We start from the raw sequence: 7217 nt of genomic DNA on the forward strand, positions 1-7217 counted from the left end.
TATGTTGGTTTGGATTATGATGCTTACTTTGTGTGCATATTGGATTTACTTGGTAAAAAAATATGTTTTGACTAAAATGTCCTTTTATGCGTGTTTCAATGGTTTTTATGCATAGTAGCCATACTTAGTACGTGTGTTGTACTAACCCATATTTTCTCCCTTTTCCCCAAACATTTAGGTTCGGGCCGTTGAGGATTCAAGCTTACTTCTCAAGACACTTGGAGTTGCTTCCCCAAGTTGGTGAGTCCTCAAGTCCGAGGACAAGACCCTATGATCTAGCTTCTATGTTTAGTTCTTTGCTTATGTTGAAAGACATTGTTGTACTTTCCTATTTCAAGACTCTTATTGATGTAAGGGCTAAGGTCCCATTTTCGATACTTCTATGTCTAGATGGTACACTGTGACGAAGTTAGATTCTGTTTTTCATATATGAAGTGAAGTTGAACTTCCAAAGTAAAATTTTTAAATTTTCCGTGATCTTATTCTATGATACATGTTATGACGAATGATAAGGGCTCGTATAAGACATCTTCGAGGTCAAATACGCCGGTAACGACTAGGGGGTGCTCTCGGGTCGTTACAGTAAATATATATTATCTTTTGATAAAATATTTTGATACATAAAATCAGGTTTGTATGCATATTGTCAACTGCATATACACAATACATATTGCGTATACATTCAATTTGAAGACATATACAATAGATTGTTATAGAGTCCTGCCTTAATGTATCCGAATTCATGTTTCACATTAATTAAGAACCAAATGTTTCTTCAACTTGAATATTGAAGTGAGTTTGCATGTGTTGAAATCAATATTGTAGGTGAAAAATTGTCAAAATCAAAATTATTACCCACTAATACCTATAATTGACAATTTTCAAACTCATCATCGTTTTTCAATTCATCCATTTCATTCGAGGGTTTCACATCGTCGAGTTTTCGCCACTTTCTACATATTTTCTCTTTTGAGAATGAACTACTCTTACCCATTGAAATACAATAGAAAACACGAAAAATTGTAAAAATCCTTGCATCCAACTACAAGCTAAGGAATGTAGAAACCCTCGGTTTTTTTGAAAAAAGTTGGAGCCATTATTATTTTTTTAATTTTTTTATATATAGATAGGTTTAGATAGTTTGTTAGGTAGAGTAGAATTCTACTGCTACGTATGGAAAATTAGAAAGTACTGTTAAAACTATTAATATATAATCTTTAATATGTCATTTAGTCAATTTACTCATTATAATTATATTTTTTATTTGTTTAATTTATATTGGATAGCAAATAATAGTGTAAAGAAAGCAAATCATGTATCAATATTGATATTGGGTAAAGTGTCTTAAGCAGGTTTTACTCCTAAAATGCAAATATTCATTTAATTTGAAATTAAAATTTTTTTTTCCTTGTTATTAAATAATTTATTTTATATTGAAAACTTATAGGAACTTTTTTTTTTTTTGACTTTGATGATACAATAAAACTAAATAAAGTATTTTCAATATTTTTCATCTAAAAAAAGACTAAAATATTTTATCCATGTTTAATTCTTAAGTAAAGTACTATTTACTCATGAAAATATGGGTAAACTTGTATTTTACCCAGCTCATTTGTTACCCAATCCATTTTTACCCATATGAAATATGGTCGGGTTGAATTATTACCCATTTTCAACCCGTCGAAATTTTACCCAACCCGTCCATTTGCCACCACTAATCGTGACCCACTCAACTTTGACCTAATCTTTTTAGCCAATTCATTTTTATTAAAAGTGGAGATAGTTTCGATCAGTTTTACAGTAATTATCTTTTATATATAAGCAACAAACTTGAGCATCTTAGGGTCAACATTAGGAGTGCATTCGCTTTTTCGGTTTGGTTTTGTACTATTTGATTTGGGTTTCTTGTTTTTTGGTTTTGAAGAAGTGTAACCCAATCCAAACCGAAATAAATTTGGTTTGGTTTGATTTTTCTCTTTTTGATTTGGTTATTCATTTTTGTCAATAATTAGAAACCAAATCAAAGTTATATTTGCAATTTGAAAAAATATAATACATATATACAAGGAGTAATAATATTTAATCTCTTAAATATACTTTTCTAATATAAATCACAAGTAAAAACGTAAAACACAATACTTAAAAGTATATCAATTATAGATGTCCATACATAAAATATAAACTAAATCGTTCTTGGCCCACCATACTAATGTTTTCCTCATTTGCCATAGTTGTCATAATAGTAAAAAAAAAGGATTATGGCAACACCTCAACAAGAAGCTGTACAATCAATGTTTGATACTCAACCGTCCATATCTTATGGAACTAAAATTGGTAATGTCACATGTGTACAAAAGTTCATAAGTTCAACATAAAGATTTTAAGGGGGAAAAGAGAAAAATTAAATTACAATTTTTTTGCATTAATCAAATAAAATCAAAAAGAAAATGGAAAATTTGCAAAAGTCTGATAAAAAAGAAAAATACAATTCCTGAGTTTTTAGTGGTTGTATCTCAAAATGTGCCATTTTTTCTTCCATAAAACTTTAGTTAGTAATTTTACATGTTCGTTCAAAACTAAATGAATCTCATAAATGAACATATACAATAGAAAGGGTGCAATTTTTATTCAACAATAAACTTAAATAGAGTGAGAAAAACAAGAATGTAAAATACAAAGATACATGAACATCAAATAAACATGAAAAAAAAACTATAAATCTCAAAAAGAGGATGAAAAATATTTACCTCAGTGGCGAGAAGTAAATTTGTGAAGAATAAATCTTCTCTTATCCTAACCTTCGACAAAGATAGTTTTCCCTAAAGAAATTCAAAATCACAACAAAGTTCTGTTCCAACTTCTTTCCAACTAACTAGACATTCCTCCATTGATATAAAGGAGATTGCAAGAGAATTTCTTTTCGATCAACAGTCAACAAGAAGATTGATGTATAAAATTATTTTGATCATTGTTGAGATGAGATTGAGAAAGGCGGGGAGAAAGATGTAGAGAAGGAAGTCAGAGGAAGAGGGGTTGGAAGCAAAGACATTTTAACAAATATTAAGGAAGAGATGCCATTATTAAAGTATTTGGTACAAGGAGAGAAGCATGTGCACTCTTGCATAGGTGCAAATACTCAAACCAATTGTTAGTCCTACTGGCAAGAGTTGGCCATCAGCATTCTCCTAAGCTAAGTACCTTCAAGCTCTCACCTTACAAATCCTTTTTCTCATTACTCCAGATCAATAGGTTGAACTTGCAAGAAGTTAATACCACCATCAGGTCTAAAAGAACGAAAAAATGATTTGTTTGTGAATCTCTAATTGCGATAAAAAAAATTAGGCTACCAATCTAAAAATCAGACGTTAATCAAGACAACATGAGTCGAGGAAAACTTTAGCGGAATTTGGATTCCATCTCACCCCAAGCTCTCACCAAATGATAAATCCAAAAAAACCCACAAAATAACTTCATACAAGCTTTCCTTTTCTGTTGTAGGTTGATTAACATTTGGTTTGACAGATTGTTGTTGAGCCTGAACTTATTATAAAGTAGATGTAGACTATTACTTTCTCACAATTCTTCTGATGTTAGGACTCCCTAATTTGTCCAAGTTTAGAATATCTATATATCCCTTTTGCTGGTAGCTCGTCTGCATTATTGAAATTAATTTCCCCTGCAAAATCAAAAGCTAAGTTAGTTAAAAAATCAGCAAGACTATTGACATCCCTCTGGGAGTGCACTACTCTTACTGTTAAACCTCTAAAAAGAGATCTAATCAATTTAATCTCCAAAATCACATTCCAAGGACTCTCCCACGTCCCTTGTAAAATCTGAACCAAGCTCCACGAATCAGTCTCCAAGATAATCTGCTGGTAGTTCATTTTATGACAGTATTCTAGACATTCCTTAATAGCTAATGCTTCAACCTTTAATCTAGGAACATCCTGAATTCTTTTCCAATAGCCACCGCCAAATCACCGGCATGATCTCTTATACTGAATGAAATTGAGCTCAATCCATGATTTCCTGTCGAAGCCCCAACAATATTAGATTTTAACCACCTTATTGGGGGGGGGGGGGAAGTCTCCATTTTCCACCTTATCTTCCTAAATCTGCCCAAGATGTATCTATTTCCCAGAATATTTTTTCAACATGATATTGACCCCCATAAAGCACAGTATTCCTTCTTTTCCAAATACTCCATATCACAACAAATGGAACATTATGAAATACCATCTTTGATCTACTATTGCCTTCCATATCCCTCCACAATCTTATACTTTGCTTTAAGTTCAATCTATTGTCTATCAATCTAGCAACCTTACAATAATGACTCCACACCTTATTTTCTACATGCCCTTCCTAAAACATATGCTCCATCATTTCTCTGTTTGGTACTTGACAACATCCACAATCTTCAGAGATTTGTGGATTCCAAGTATTCATAATTGTCGCAAATGGAATTTTACCCAACCAAATTCTCCAGTTCAGAAAGGAGATTTTAAAAGGTACACCTCTTACCCAAATGCTTTGTAAATCTTCATCCACCACATGTTCTTGTCTCAATCGTTCCAAGGCACTTTTTAATGAAAACTTTCCATTACTGGTTTTTGTCCACCAAGTAAAGTCCCCAGTATTCTCCTAATGAACATACCTCAACTCTTTTTCTACATGATCCACCACATACTTAGGAAGCATCTCATTCATTACTATCAGATTCCATCCATCTTCATTTAAAAAATCAGATATATCTTTTAAAGGATGACAAAATACTACCTCTGAAGGCATACAGAACAAAGGTCCCAACTTGGTCCAGCTATCATACCAAATAGTAGATGTACCACCCTTAGGTTCCCACCACAAATGTTGTTCCACTTTTTCCCTTTGCATAAACATAGCTTTTCATTGTTGAGACCCATCTCTCCATTGAACCAAGGTTGGAATCTATTTTTTACAATATTTATTCCAAAGAAAGTTGGACCACAAAGAGTTTTTTGTTCTAAATTTCCACTACAACTTTGCACACATTAAATTTGAAATGTCAAACAAATTAAAAACCTAAACCCTAAACCACCTTCTTGTTTGGGCATACACACTTTTTCCCATGTTGACCAATGTTTTCTCCTTCCTAATTCCTTAGAGTTCTAGGAAAATCTAGACAACAATCTATGAACCTCTTTAATGACACACTGTGGAGGAACAATGATAAAATATAAATAGGGATACTTTGTAGTACAATGGTCAGCATCCTCCTCTTCCAAGCTTGAATTTTGCTCCTTACTTTCTCAATTAATTCAGAAAAATGCTCCTTTCTTTTTCTAGTATGAGACACAGGGCACCCTAAGTATTTAAAAGGAAAAATACCTACGATTATACTAGTGATTTCACCTACATTTTTTGTGATAGCCCTAGATGTATTTTAATGCATGTAGAAAAAGCTTTTTTCTTTGTTCACCTTCTGTATTGATTAGGATTCATATTGTTGTAAGACCTGTATAATTTTCCTCAGATAGTATCCATTAGAAGAGGCAAAAATAACGGTCTCGTCAGTATATGCTAGATGATTCAACTTAGTACTCCACTTAGACAATCCATAACCAACAAATAACTCAACCTAAAACAAATGATATAATGCTCTAGACAACACATATGCAGCCAGGATAAAGAGAGCTGGTGATAAAGGGTCTCCTTGTTTAATGCCTCTAGTCGAGTGAAAGAACCCAAAGTTATGCCCATTGAGCAAGATATAATAATAATTATTAGCAACTAATCTCCATATCACATCTATTATCATATTAGAGAACCCCATCTTCCTTAGCACTTTCATCAGGAAAAACCAAGAAAACCTGTCATATGCTTTAGTCATGTCTAACTTTATTATCACATATGAAGGTTTTCCTCTTTTGCCAATATCTGAAACAATCTCCTGAGTTAACATAATATTTTTCTGTTATGTTTCTGCCTTGAACAAAGCCTGATTGATTAATAGATACCACCCTAGGTAAAATATCCCTCAATCTGTCATGACGAATTCTAGAAAGAATCTTGTTCATAAAATTACCCAGGCTAATAGGTCTCATATCTAAGAAAGATTGGATATTTTCTTTCTTAGGAATAAGCACTAGATTAGCATGAGTGATAGATTTTGGGAGAGTACTACCTTCAAAGAAGGATTGAACTATCCTTACCACACCCCTCTTAATTATCTCCCAACATGTTTGATAAAAGATCTCGGAAAGACCATCAGGCCCACATGCACTATCTCTATTTAGATTAAGCAGTCTTTTTCACTTCATCTTCTCCTGGTATTTCCCAGCAAGACATTGTCTTCTTCTGTAATCATCTTTGGAACGTGACTTAGTAGTGAAAAGTCAGTAGAATCCAACTCTTGAATGAACTGTTTCTGATAGAACTTAATATCCTCCTCAGCAATGTCAACCTCCTGACCAAGCTAGCACACATGTTCATTCATTATCTTACTCACCTTCAACTTATTTATCCTTCCTTTACTAGACTATGAAAAAATCTAATATTTCTATCCCCACTTTCAAACCAATCATACCCAACCTTTTGTTGCCAATACATTTCCTCTAACCAAAGATACTTAGTATACTCTGTCCTTTCCTTTTGCATCACTGCTCTATTCTCCTAATTAGGAGATTCTTTAAAGAGCTTCTCCTTAATTCTAACAACCTCTTCTCTAATCAGCAACTACTTGAATATATCACGAAAGGTTTCTTTACTCCACATAGTTTACTCTTTCTCTTGAAGTCTAGAAAAGGGTTATCAGAATAAACTAAGTCCCAATTCTTCCGTACTACATCCAGAAATGACTTATGCTCCGCCCAAAACATTAAAAATTTGAAAGGCTTCCTAACTTTGTTATCACAAAAAAGTAACATAGGTGCGTGATCTGAGCCAATCATTGGAAGGTGCTCCACCTTAGTGTGAGAGAAGAGATTCTGAAATTTTGCATTTTGTAATATTCTGTCCAGCCTCTCAAATATACAGTCATCTTCGGCTTTCCCATTGCACCAAGTAAATGGGTTCCCTTTGAAAGAGATTTGCGATAGATCGAAAGATTCTATACAGTTTTGAAAGCCTTCAATATATGCAGCGGTCAGTGGTATACACCAAATCTTTTCTTCCCCATTAAGCATCACATTAAAATCTCCTACAACTATCCAAGGTTTAGTCATGCCAGAGGATAATGA

General features: G+C 33.2%; 1 long non-coding RNA gene across 1 annotated transcript in view; it reads right to left on the minus strand.

Moving 5' to 3' along the window:
- LOC102605151 (uncharacterized) overlaps nucleotides 1-6645 on the minus strand; it is a 10705-nt gene extending 4060 nt beyond the window's left edge. The window contains exons 1-2 of the long non-coding RNA XR_366970.2: nucleotides 6464-6645; nucleotides 3726-3729 (exon numbers count right to left, since the gene is read on the minus strand). This is a non-coding gene — a long non-coding RNA (uncharacterized lncRNA). The remainder of the gene's footprint in view (nucleotides 1-3725; nucleotides 3730-6463) is intronic.
- Between the last annotated feature and the right edge of the window lie 572 nt (nucleotides 6646-7217).

This window comes from Solanum tuberosum, unplaced genomic scaffold (assembly GCF_000226075.1).
Source record: "Solanum tuberosum cultivar DM 1-3 516 R44 unplaced genomic scaffold, SolTub_3.0 scf00042, whole genome shotgun sequence".
In the NCBI taxonomy this organism is placed as follows: domain Eukaryota; kingdom Viridiplantae; phylum Streptophyta; class Magnoliopsida; order Solanales; family Solanaceae; genus Solanum; species Solanum tuberosum.